This window comes from Nematolebias whitei, chromosome 19 (assembly GCF_014905685.2).
Source record: "Nematolebias whitei isolate Nwh7 chromosome 19, NemWhi1, whole genome shotgun sequence".
In the NCBI taxonomy this organism is placed as follows: Eukaryota; Metazoa; Chordata; class Actinopteri; order Cyprinodontiformes; family Rivulidae; genus Nematolebias; species Nematolebias whitei.
Window position 1 is genome coordinate 284246 of NC_056516.1, and position 14351 is coordinate 298596.

Sequence of the window (14351 nt, forward strand, 5' to 3'; positions counted from 1 at the left end):
ATATATATATATATATATATATATATATATATGTGTGTGTATGAATATTGTCAAAGATGTGTGGAGTTTAGCCTGCCCCGACAGAATGGGCATGTCAAGACATGTCCATAATGTTGTCCATCCTGTGTTATTCTGTTTGTTACATGCTCTGTTTGTAGGCCTTGAAGCCTTGGATAAGTAAAAACATGTGTAGAGCAACACGAACACTTACACATCCCATAAGCACGAATGTATATGACACACAACTACACAGGCTCACTAAGACACACACAACACATGCTCACTAAGACGCACACACACACAGGCCCGTTTGAGAGGCACACACACGCAGGGAGACAACAGCAGAAGCAGAAAATGTTTTTCTCTTTAATAAAAATTACCAGTTTCAGATGAATGAGAAAGATGTTTATAATAAATCAATAAACAAGTAGATGATCAAGTGATATTATAAACTTTGTGATTTTAAAATGTAATCTTTATGATTTTACAATTTAATTTGTTTTTAAGCTTAGTCATGTTGTTGAAAGAGAAGAACCAGTAGCTTCATGAATGTTCTAGAAGTTACAAGTAAGAGTATTACACAATGGGAAAGTCCCAGAACACAGCTCTGAGCAAATCAGAATAGGACAACTCAAGGGTGACTGTGCATTATTGAACAAAATACACCCAGATTTTAATATGCATTAGGAGTGACTGGTAAAATCTCATAAAAAGACTTTAAAATCAGACAAAGGTCCAACCCAAAAGGGGTGGATTAGCCTGATGGGGTGACTGGTCTGGAGATGTCAGTTAAAATCTCAGGCTATATAAACAAAAGTTTCAGTGAAAACTCTGCTGTTTTGGGGATCCACTTCACAAGCGAGGGAGCTCAGGACAAGACCCAGAGAACCTCTGGACCAATTGTGGATTAATAGGGCAATTTTGGACGGTCTCTGCTGGAGGAGAACTAGGGTGAAATCCATTGGAATACCCTGAAGCATGCTCATGCCGTTGGAATACGTTTCTTTTTTGGAACTATTCTTCAACCCATCAGCCCGGATTATCCCTAAATCCTTTTTCTTCAAATTCAACCAGATCGAGGACCAGGAACGGCCACATCCGAGAGTGAGATGGGGAAATTTGCCTCTTACTAAATTCAGAAAACATGGTAAGAGGATGTTCCTCAAAATTGGTCCTTAATGAAACCTTATCCCAAATTATAGCAGCGGTGTATGAATTGACAAGCAGAAAAATCAATTGTGTTATAAACCTGGTTGCTCAGAGTTGTAGAAGGGTATTCTTTGTGGTGAGGAATAATGTGTTAGGTCAGGTAGAGAGAGTATGTAAACTGTATGGGTACTTGTGTTCCTAAGTGAGACCGGGCATGGCCGGCTGGACGGAAAGACGTCAGGGGCAGGGCAGAAAGAAGTCCAAGAGTCTGTCTCAAGCCCATCCACAGGGACTGAGATCTACCTTGCCCAAGAAAGGTCAACAACTAAAAAAGGGACTAAGGCGTGAAAATTATTCATCATGTAATCTCTTTGTAATCCAGTGTAATCATTATTGTGCAATACCGCTGTTCCCCTGCCAAAGTTATTGATTAAAGCAAAGCAAACCATAAAATTCTGGATTCTTATTTCAAACACCCTTTTGTTCTTGGAAGTGAAAAACTTGGTTCAATGAAACAACAGAAACATGGGAGGTTTTAAACGGTTTTATTAGCTTTTGATTATAAAACAACATCAATGAGTCTTGTGCCTAGGCTCTAAATAACGCCAGATCAATTAACAATTGTAACGCTAAATCAGGAGATGAGCTACCGTTAACTTGCGCTTCCTCATCTGCTAAACGTCCCCACTCCTGCTGCTAGGTCGGGCGAGGCACGAGGTGAAACTTTGGTTGTTGTGCAAGGATCGGAGGTAGTTAACAGTCTGGATGAATCATCTCAACACAGCCTTAAAACTAAAACTATCCTAGGAAATGGCTGCGGGTAATACCTGAGCTATAGGATTAGTTTTGAGACCCGTTGGAGGAGAGGCTGCAGTGAGGGCATGCCACGTGTCCTGTACCTACCTCACTCGGGAAAGCAAGACATGGTGGCAACGGTGGGATATGTTTTTTTTAGTGTAAAGACCCCCCAAAGTGAAGGCGCGTGTCAGTGGGCTGATCAAGAGCTGAAGAGAGAACACAGTCCCTAGAGTTGAAGGAGTGTGAGCGGCTGGACCAGGCCACCAGCCAAATACCCCTTAGTAATCTACTAGGCAGTGGGTGGGGTAGGAGGGCTTACAAAGTGTTACTGACCATAATCCAAGTAGTAAGTTAAGCAGCTAGTATGTTCCCATCTGAAGTACAAGGAATAGAGTCGGGAGCCTCTAAGGAACAGGCAACTCGAGACGACAAAAATAGAAAAATGGGCGAAGAAGCAGAAAAGGTGGAGCTGGACGCCAAAAGTGAGCCTAACTAGCGGTGCTGACCTTCCACATTATGCCATAATACATGTCCCCATTATAAGCTATGAGGAGGCGACCAGCGATGAAGGATATATGAGGGAGATGTTAGGAGCCATCGAAAGAGGAGTATCCAGAGCCATAACTCAGAGTTTTAGGCGACTGGTGATGAGTGTCGATGGGTTGCGGTCCCATCGCCTGCAGTGGGAGATAGCTGAGCGCGTGGCAATTCGCTCAGCTATGTGGTTAGCAAAAGAGGTGCCTACGGCAGCCGCATTGAAGGAATTGATTATTGTGACTCCCACTCGTCTAGATGAGGATCGGAAATCAAGGGTCGTAGCATCAATGACAAAACCAGAGGAAAAACCGATTGAAGAACCCCTAAAGTTAGGGAAAGAGGACACAGAGAAATCATCAACATCACAGGGGGTCAAGAAAAGTGAGGACCCTTTAAGGATTAATCCTCAGGGATCGAAAACGCCTCTGACCTCACCCTCAGAAAAAGACTTGAAAAGTTCAGCCACAAGATGATGCAGAAGTGGCACAGATTCACAAGAGGGACAGTCAAGGTGTAAGACACTAGCAAAAATACAACCATTAAATGGAGAGAGCGAGGAAAGCAACGAGGAGAGCTCACAGGGAGAACCAAATGCTGATCTGAGTCAGGAGGACACAGATGATGAAGGTAGTGCCAGCTTAGGATCAATAGCAGGCCAATACGATGGTCTAATCAAGCCATTGAGAATAGGGCAAAGGAAAGGACAGAAGAAGGGGGTAGAGATACTGGATGTACACAGGGTGTCGGAAAGGTTGGCCAGAGACTTGAGTTGGGGTCCAGTGCAGGCGAGTGATGGGCGCCGAACCTACATCCCTGAAGCTGGCCAAAATCATTATGACATTCCACCAGTATGGGCAGACAGGTCAGAGGAGATAGTGGAACTGACTGTAAAAGCTATGTTGGGAGAGTGGGCCAACATTTTAATGATGCCTTCGTACCCCACCTTAGCAGCCCACAAACCCTTAACCAGTACGTTTAGAACAGCTTACTTGGGAATAGTGCATGATGTGATGCTATGAAGAATGAAAAAGACTGCCTACAAATATGCCCAAGAAACAGAAAATAAATTGTGAGATGAAATATCGGCCAATGAAGAAGATGACACATCCACGGCAGAGGCAAATCCATCATATCATGTACCTCAATCAACCCCTGAACTGAAGTGGGCGGGACAAAGCCGAGCCTCCGGCTCAGACACTGACAGTTATCGTGAGTACAAAAAGCTGAAAACCTTAGTGAGAGAAAAAAGACCCCAAGAGACCACTGAGGAATACATCAAAGATGTGTGGCTCATGGTCGTTAGTTCCACTGAGTGCGAAGAAGCAAAAAAGCTGTGGCTGGGTAATGTCACTACAAACCCAGTGAGTAAAGGGGATTCGGCTCAAAGCCAATATGAGAAATTAGTCCTGGAGGATATGGACGACGAGGACTCTCAGATTCAATGGGCAAGAGTGCGAAAGGATCAAAGGCAACGCCTCACATCAGTCTGGTATCAACTCAAACAAGTAATTCTCCCTAACAGATTTGTTAAAGCCCTGAGAAGCGTAACAAAAGGGAGAAGGGGAGAAATCACATTTGCTAAAATGCCCCAACATGAGACCACTGTCGCCCAAATAGATCAGGCAGTGACGTCATACGACCTAGAACAGCAGTTCTGGGATGAGCGAAAGAAAAGCGAGGCAAAACAGAGCCCAAAACAACCGAAGGCAGCTGAAAGGGCCCCCCAGCAACCACAATACAGGGAGTGGCCCCCGAGGCCGCAAGAGTCACCATACAGAAACCAGCAACCAAGAAAATTTCAAGCTCCAGCTACAAACCAAACACCCCAGAAGTGGGGCAAATATATACCGCCAGAGGAATATGCAAAGCTCACTCCAGAAGAAAAGAAGGCCCTCCAAGAGTCCCGCACGAAAGGGAATGGAGGGCCAACTAAATGATGGCCGAAAGGTCACGGGTCACCCTAGAGAACGCCTATTGGGATGGGGATAAAATCTACACTGAACTAGGTAGAGAACCTTACCTGATAGACTCTGGGGCAGAGGTGTCAATGACCCGCAGAAACCTAAAAACAATAGGACACCTCACGGTCCAATTGGCTAATGGTACCGTAGAAAAGATGCCTTTTGGCTTATGGAAAGGAATTGTATGGGTAAAGGGACCTTATAACCTCATGACAGTAACAGATTTGAAAGAAATAGGAAAGCCAAAAAGAGACCGAAGGGCCCTGAATAGACTGCTGGTCACGCTCAAATCCAGATTAGTAAAAATAGGGCCAACACACGAAAAAAAGGAAATTAGAGAGTGGTATAAACCTGTAAATATCCCCAAAGTAACAGAACAAAAATTAAATGAGAGCGACTTCTCCCCGGCAGGGACAGAGAAGTTAAAACAAATCATTGAGTCAGCCTCAGCGGCCAAGTTTAAAAATGACTGCGGGGATTTGGGTCCAAGATTTGTGCACATAATCGAAGGAGGAGTACATCCACCTGTGCGACAGTATCCCCTCAACCCAGGGGCAGTTGAAGAAATGAACAAAATCGTATGAGAGTTAAGTGATTTAGGAATCATTAGAGAAGAAGCAAACCCTATTACTAACAGCCCCATCCAGGCAGTAAAGAAACCTGAGTCTGTTGGAGGAGGATGGCGACCGGTAATCAATTTTAAAGCACTTAACAGATGAACAGTGGCCAACCGAGCTAGCCTAATCAACCCACAAGGTACTTTGAAAACCTTGCAAGTGAAAAAGTACAAATCCTGCATCGACTTAGCAAACGGATTCTTCTCACTCAGACTAGCCAAACAATCACAAGGGAAAACAGCTTTTACCCATCAAGGGAGAAGCTACGTTTGGCAGCGATTAACACAGGGATACAAAAACTCCCCAAATGTGTTTCAATCAGCCGTAATGAATGTGCTTAAAGACTTAGGTGCCGTGGTTTACATCGATGATGTGTTTATCGCAGATGACACAGAAGAAGAACATCTAGAAAGATTAGCAAAGGTGGTGCAGCGAGTCACAGAAGCAGGGCTGAAATTGAATCTGAAGAAATGTCAGTAAGGACAGTTTTGAGTAAACTATCTAGTTTCAAGTAACGGCCGATCTGGGACTCTCAGAAGGCTACAGAGAGAAACTCGAACAGATTCAGCCCCCCCGAGTCCAAAAATGAACTGCAAAAACTCTTAGGTTTATGCAACTATGTGAGAGATCATGTCCCCAACTATCAGAAATATGCCAAACCCTTTTATGCTTGCCTGAAGAAAAGAGAAGGAGTAAATGAACAGAAAAGCAAAAAAGCTTGGATTTGGACCGCTGAAAACCAAAATGACTTGGAAGAACTGAGAACAAAAATACAGGAAGCGGTACGCTTAGAACCAAGAAGCCTGATGACAAAACTCGTAGCTGAAGTTAGCTGTGAGGGAGACAATGCCATGATAACAGTTAAAAATGAAAATGGAGGTTTAGTTACTCTTTGGAGTTGCACGTTAACCTCGGTTGAGAAAAAATTTCCTCAGGAAGAAAAATAATTGGCAGTACTTGCTAGATACTGGGGAATGCTGAAAGATCTGGCTCAAGGGCAGCCTATTAAAGTCATAACACAGAGCCAAGTGCACAAATATCTCAGAAAGGGAACAATTGAAAGTACCAAAGCTACCAACACAAGATGGGGTAGATGGGAAGACATTTTGTTAGACCCGGATCTAGAGATAGGACCGGCACAGCCGGCAAGCAGGAAAATGTCAAAAGAGACACCTGAACAAACAAAAAAATGCATGACTGTACTCTATACACGGACGGATCCAAGAAGGGATCTGATCAGGTGGCACATTGGGGATTTATTCTCAAATATCAAGGGAACGAGTGCTGCCGTAGGAGGGGGAGAGTGCCAGGGAGTGCGCAAACAGAAGAAGTTACGGCAGTACTTGAAGGACTGCTAGAACTGACAAACAAAAAGTGAAAAGAGCAAAAGTAGTGACTGACAGTCATTACTGTGCACAAGTTTTAAATGAGGACTTATCCATATGGGAAAAAAATGGATTTGAAAGTGCCAAGGGAAAAGTGGTGACTCACCAAGACCTGTGGAAGAAAATAGCTGAACTCGGGCTAAATCTGCAGTTAGAGGTAGAGCACCAGAAGTCCCACACTAAAGAAGGAAAATACTGGCAGGGTAACGAAGAAGTCGATTGTTATGTCCAGCAGAGGAAAATAGTTTTTGTCGGGATTGAGAAGTGGAACAGAACCTCTGAAGGTCGGAGGGTCCCAGAAGAGTTTGTGGTAGAGGTTGTACGGGGCGTGCATGAAGGCCTAGGTCATGCGGGCGTACAACCTACACGTAAGGAGTTGGAGAGTCAGGAACTCTGGGTCCCATTAAAACAAGTCCACAAGGTGCTGCAGGACTGCGAAGTATGTAGTCAATACAACGCAGGATGGCGAGGGCACCGAGTGGATGGGCAAACTATCAAAAGCACCATACCCTGGGGCTCAGTGTGCATGGATGTAGCTGGGCCTATGGGAGTCACGGGCAAGAAGGGAGAGAAATACCTTCTAGTGCTAGCAGACTCAATGTCAGGGTATGTGGTAGTGAAGCCAGCAAGAAAAGCTAATGGCAACAGTGTTGTTGGCATGTTAGAGCAAGTCTGTGGGTCGTTAGGCATTCCAAAGGAACTGAGAACTGATAATGGAACGCATTTTTGCAATGCACAAGTGGATCACTGGTGCCAGACTTTTGGAGTAATGCGTGTGTATTCACCTCCCTACACACCTCAAGCCAAAGGAGTGGCCGAAAGAGCCATAGGCTTAGTCAAAAATTGGATAGCTAAAAATGCTAATACCAAAGAATGGAGTACTAAAACTGTGGAAATAGGACAGGCCTTCAATGACAGGCGTCGAGATGGTAGACCCTCGCCCTCAGAGGAGCTTAACCAATGACAGTTCACCACGCAGGAAACTGGGCGGGGCCCCGATGATAAGGAGGAACAGCCAGACCCTGAAACCTCATTCAAGGTGGGGCAGAAGGTGTGGGTCAGAGCACAGGATCACACATCAGCAGTAGCAGTAAGGCCCAAATACAACACCACAGACAGAGTAAAGAGACTGTTAGACAAAAACACAGTCGAGTTAGAAAAGAAAGGGATCCAAGGAATAGAGCAACTGAAGCCAATTCCTAGCTAAGTTAAAACCAGAAACCGGAGTATGGCCAAAGAACCAAGTACCAAGCTCCCCTTTACTAGAATGGCCACTATATGCGGGGGGAGTCATCCTACGAAGGACAGCTTCAGAGCTTTGGGCAGGTAGTGCTCTGAAAACATTGGAATATGCTAAAAAAAGGATACCTGTCGACAGAAGATGAAGCCCTCAGATGGAACAAGCTGGAAAACAACTGCGTAATCTGCCTGGACCCAAGCGGTCTACCCCTTCTCTGGGAAGGACCAGGGAAAAAGAAACCCCTCAAACCTAAAGCAAGTAAGCAACATGTCCAAGATTTCCAAGTGAAACCTGTAAAAGTAATGGATGCATTTATTTGTGGGAAGTGCAAAGTTTCTGTCCTGCCTCGGATGATTATAATAACAAAATGGGATCTGAATGGCAAAGGCCCAAGAGACTGTACTTGTGAGTGGAACGGAACCATCATGAAATACTGCGGGAGCTGCCAAAAAGAAATGCAAAATGGGCAGCTGATGCACTCAGAAAGGGCAGTGGGTTGGCAAGTAAGAAGATACTATGACCCCCTCAAGTCCTTTAAAAACCAGTTAGATGAAAGAAAATCCGAGGCCCCAAAAGAAACCACAAGGATGCAGCATTATGACCAAGGGCCGAACGCTACACCCTCGGCCCCACCATTATATCCAGGGATAGTTAAACCCAACGAGGGGGAAGAGGTTAAAAAGAAAGGGAAATGTTGGAACCCTCAGGATTTGCTCGAACAATCAGTGCAACAAGCTTGGCCCTATAATCCCGCAATGGAAAAAGCGAGAAACGCACCTCTCAACACTAATCAGTTTCCACTGGTCTTCAGGGTGTTCAGGGACCCACCGGGAACAGATGGAGGTGAAAGAAACCAGCTACCTGATGAAGTGAACGAAGAAGCTCAAAAAGGCAGCTGGAAGGGCCCCTGGGAGCTAACAACATGGGCTCAACTGGTAGCAGAGGTAATCCTAAACCAAGATCTCCCATTAATCTGCTTGCCACATCACGTAGAAAGGCTTTTGAAGCACCGTCTCATATTTCCCAACACATCAGAACCACATAAGATCCATTGAGATCACACTTAGTCACGCCCCCTCATACACTGACAGGTTGAGCTCTCCTTTTGCAAAGGAGGAGTCTAGTACCCTATAAATGAGTAATGACACGGGACATCGGGGCACTTCCGGGTCTGTGAATGCGTCACAGACCAGAGACCAGCACTGTAAAACTGTAACCTTTTCCTGTCTTTTTTAATATAATTGATAAAACTTAATTGACGTTTCATTGATTTATTGATAACGAGAGTTGCCACTTCTGAGGGAGATTCGAGCCGGGGGGAAAGACGTGGGCTGGAAGTGTTTTCCGGGTCCGGTGGCCCGCAGCCAGCTCTCGTCTTTAACAGTTGGTGCCGTGAAAACCTGGTCTCCCGTTTTAGAAGTGGTAGCTCGTCTCTTATTGTTTAATGGTGTAGTGAACTAAGCCTCAGGTCAAATCCTGACCTTGAGGGCCTTCCTGGGACAAGAACTGTATTTCATTGATTTGAGTCCAGAAACACAAAATCAAGTCCATCCAGAGACTTTCTAAGTGTCCTGCACTGATCAATTGAAAGAACACTCTCTTTTTCTATTATCATTACTATCTTACAAATGTCTTGATAATCAAAGTGTGTTAGTTCAAACCATTTTAAATGTTAAAGTGAACTACTCATTTTAAATCAACTGTGAAACAGTATTAATGGATTTTTAATCATCATTCAAAGTAGAAATCAAGTTAAGGTCTGTTACAGAGTAATTATTCATTTTTCTTGATCTTCTGTCTGAAATGAGCAAGTGTAAGTTGGTCAAAGGTCAAGTTTCGGTCAACTGCAAGTTTACTGGAAAAGAAATGTCATGTTTAACTTTTACAGAAAGATATGAGAGAACTGACTCCACGATGTCGCGGATTCTTCATAACATCTTCTGTCTGTTCTTAAACAATCTAATCTTTTTTCCCTTGACTTTTAATAACCTCTTACATCACTAAAACACACCCCTGTTCGGTCAATCGACCAATCAGGAAGTTCTCAAATGAACCGGAAGTGACCTCTTTAAAAGGTTTAACACTTCCTAGTTCAGGAGAGAGTGCAGTAGTATGCTGAAATAGAGTGCAGAGAGTGCGGAGAGAGAATGCAGAGTTCAGAATGCTGGAGAACAACAGCAACTAAGCTGAACGAGAGAAGTCCAGAGGAACTATGAAGAAGTCTGTTCTGGGATGATCTCACGACTCTGAACGGTTCCCTACTATCCTTACGGAGACGCTGGAAAGCGTTTGAAGAGAACTCTACGCCGAGGCCGAACTATCTTCTGCAAAGGTAAAAGAGTCGATCTTCAACCGCAAAGTGTACCGTTGGTTGAGCTGGGTCCAAAGGAGCGTGTTGTTCTGGTTATAACAGACAAATTCCCTCACCCATCTCTCTCAATTTAAACTTCATTTCCATCTTTAAACTCTTCTATCTTGCTAGAAATCATTCCAGATATTTTCAGAAATGTCTGTTGTGAAGCAGGGAAATCATGGCCGTATGGTTTTCCTGACTATAAAGCTAATTAATTAAGCTGTTGTTGAAATCAATTTGCCAAATTAATGTAAATGTGTGATGTTAAACTTTGATTCTGTTAATAAATGACCGCATTCATTTGATGGGTCAAAGAAAATTAACGTCTCACGTCACATTTAATTTCAATGCACGATATTATTCAGTCCAGAAAAATGAATGAATCCGTTTAATTTATGGATAATATATCACAGATATATGTTCCTCTACAATGGTGACACAGCAACAGGTGACCGAGTCTGAGCAGACTGAACAAGCCTGCTATTATCATCTCATGAGATAAGCAGAAAACCTGTTAAATCAAATTTCTGCGTGTCCCTTAAGGACTGACAAGCTACTCTGTTTTCGGTTTTTGTACACACAGTTTAGTGAACTATAAGGCAGTAGGACGTTACAGTTTAATAAGGGATTTTGGGAATGTATTTATCGGACGTAAAAGTTTATATACGGGCTGTTTTTTGCCGGGGCGCGCGTGGAAGTGGGACCGGAAACGTTAGCAACTTGCTAACCGGAAGTGGTCTGAGAGCGTTATAAACACGTGAAACGCTATTTTTTCCCTGAAAATAAGAATTGTCCGGTTGATTTAAAAGCCTGTACATAAACTTTCATTTGATTTTAGATGAAATTAAACAAACGGTGTGACTGGAGGTTTAAAGCCCCGCGTGAAAATTATAACGTCATTTATGCGATGGTAAAATCTTTACAAAAAGCTTGCGTAGTCCGAAGATGTTCTGGGTGTAATTGCCCGTCGCTGTTTACTAGAAACGCGTTAAAACTCAAACGTTAGGTAAAACATCAAGAGGTGTGGGTCGTCTGACAGTTCGAAGAAACTCTACTGAGTTTTGGGTGCCTATGGGGAGCTTTGCTAACTCTCTGAAAGAAGTTGTTGGCCCAGGGATCCTGTTTTTGGGGATAGTCCCCTTGAGGTCTGCGGCTAGACGCAGACTGGTCAAAGAGCACAGCGATAAACGACGTGTCGGTTATAGCAGTGCTTATTGAAACGGGAGGATCTTTAAAATATACACCTATAGGTTAAGGTATAGAGTCCGAAATAGGACTGGAGTCCGAGAGAGGACTGAAGACGATCGTTTGAAGTTGTTAGAGTAGTAATAGGGTCAGGTTAGTTTTTAGAGTAGGCAGTTGAGGGACATTTAGAAAGTTTGTTTTAAAGGATGAGGTAAAATGTATTGTATATGTCTACAGCCTTGAAAAACTGATAAAATAGTATAAGGAATGAGGTTCATCTACGTGGGTGGTGTTCCTAAGTGTGTTCTTGAGCTAAAACTGACTCTAGTCAAAACAAAAATGTGTACGTGATGTGAATGTGATATGAAAGAAGTGTGTCCATGGTGCGTGTTCTGGAATGAGTGATTGTCTTGTTACCAGTGTTGATCTAAAAAACTATGAGATAAATTCTATGTTGATCTTGGACTAAATTATGACTTTTGAACTAATCTTACGCACAGCCTTCTGCAGGTGGTGTGTTTGGTGGTACCAGGGGCCCCCACCAGACTGCAACGCAGCTTAGTTAGAAACTAATATCAACAGCCGCCTAGTACAAGGTCACTTAATAACAGCAAATATACGCAGACTTATAAAACCTAAGGTGGAAGAAATCATAAAACATCAGGCATAAAATTGGTAAGTGACCTTTTTACATTAATATAAATTTATTTAAATAACTTTTGAAGACCAACAGGTACAGTTTAAACTGGGAGCCCAGACAGAAAGCAGAAATTTTTGCACTCAAGTTGATGTGAGTGGATGAATACACAAAGACCTTCTCTCAGAAGATAATGTGACAGGTCAAAGATGTTTTTCATTTACTACAGTAACATGTGTGTAGATCATAGTGTCATTGTGTCTGGAGCAGAGACAGACTGGAGCTTTTCACCCAGATAAGCAGGACGACTACCAGTGTCATCTGACCTTGTTTTTTATTTTATTTTCTTGCAAGATTTGGAATTATTACAGGTGAAAGTAAATTAAATCAATGAGGGAACTCAAACACGTCTGTGAAATTAAACCAACCTGGGTAAAAGTGTTTGGGGAATATTGTGATAAATATATTAGTAAATTAGAAACAGTTATTATGACATATTTTTATAAAATTTAAGTGTCCTTGGCAAATAACACTCTATATATATTTGTTATTTAACAAAAGTATTAAACTTAAAATACAAACAGTGATAAATCTACGGTGTAGACTGAAAAACATTAAATAAAAATACACTAGTGGTATAAAACAATTCTTATGAGAGTCCCTTTGTAAGGATGGTACCTTCTGTGGCCCGGTTTGTGTCTGTGTTCCCTCGTGCTCCCTCATTAGTTCTATTGTTGCCACCCGTGTCTCGTCCCAGCTGTTTGTTATCACGTCTCGTCTTGTCCCTGTATATAAGCCGTCTGTTCTGTCTTGTTCATTGTCGCGTCGTACTCGTTGGGTCTCCTGTGTTCCCCCCTGAGTCTTCCTAGTTCCTCGAGTCTCCCGTGTCTCCCGAGTCCTCCTGAGTTTCCCGTGCTCTCTCCCGTTTCATGTAAGTTTTGCTGCCCCGTCAGCTTGTTATTTGGTATCCTTATTTATCATTAAATTCCTATTTTTGTATTTCTGCAGAGTTGAGTCCCTGTTCTGCACTCTGGGTTCGCTTCCTGACCACAAATCCTAACATTACGACGCGACCAGACCAGAACCCAGCGGGCAGGGCCTCTCTCGGCACACTCACCTTTTTTCTTTTTTTTTTCTTTTTTCCTCCTCGAGCCAAGATGGATGAGCTCCACTCCGTCCCTGTCCTTCCGCCGTCCCACTGCCGCCGTAGTGGCAGAAGACGGTTCCGGAGGCAGTCCGCGGCGACCGGCCCGGTCTCGTCAGTTGAGCAGAACTTTAGAGTTGGTTCCAATGTTTCTGTGGGAGCGGGGTCCGCCGCCTCACCTTCCAGGTTTCTGGTGGGGGCGAGATCCAGCGTCCCACGGGAGCTCCAGTCCACTCCTGTTCGGTTCGGTGACTCGGGTCCGGTCCGGTTGACGTCACAGGGGCGGGTTCTGTCGCCTCACCTTCCAGGTTCCTGGTGGGGGCAGAATCCGGCCTCTCACCGTCACTCCGCGCCGCGGCTGTTCGACCCAGCCTGGCCGTACCTCCGGAGCATATTCCTAGTGACTCCGTGGGGGCGTGTTCTGCCGCCTCACCTTCCAGGTTTCTGGTGGGGGCGGCACCCGTCACCACACCCACACATAAAGATGTTCCCTTTTTTCATTCCTTTTTACCTGAGGAGATTTTTCAAATTAATCAGACCCTATTAGATTTATTTAATTCTGCTAAAGCTAACCCGTCATCCTTTGATCTCGTTTTGTCCCAGATGGAATATTTTTTACTTTCTATCCCTGGCCTTTCTTTGCTCCCCAAGTATGATTTTTTATTATCTAAGATAGAGACTTTTAAGACCCCTGTCACTGCCATCCCTGAGGTGGATCCTCAGCTCTCCTGTTCTGAGGGGGTTCAGGCGAACGCTCCTCAGCTCTCCTGTTCCGAGGTGGTCCTGGCAGACGCTCCTCATCTCTCCTGTTCCAAGGGGGTTCCGGCGAACGCTCCTCACCTCTCCTGTCCCGAGGGGGTTCCGGCGAACACTCCTCACCTCTTCTGTCCCGAGGGGGTCTCGGCCAACGCTCCTCAGCTCTCCTGCTACGTTCCTGCCGCCGCCGCAGAGGGCTCCGTTCCTGCCGCCGCCGCAGAGGGCTCCGTTCCAGTTTTCTTTCCTGCCGCAGTGGGTTCCGTTCCAGTTTCCGTTCCTGCCACAGAAGACTCCGTTCCTGCCGCAGAGGGTTCCGTTCCAGTTTCCGTTCTTGCCACAGAAGACTCCGTTCCTGCCGTGGAAGGTTCCGTTCCAGTTTCCGTTCCTGCCGCAGAAGACTCCGTTCCTGCCGCAGAAGTTCCTGCTCCTGCAGAGCTCCAGGCCTCCCCGCCATCTGTTACAGAGCTCCAGGCCTCTCCGCCGTCTGCTACAGAGCTCCAGGCCTCTCTGCCGTCTGTTGCAGAGCTCCAGGCCTCTCCGTCGTCTGCTGCAGAGCCACAGGCCTCTCCGTCGTCTGCTGCAGAGCCAC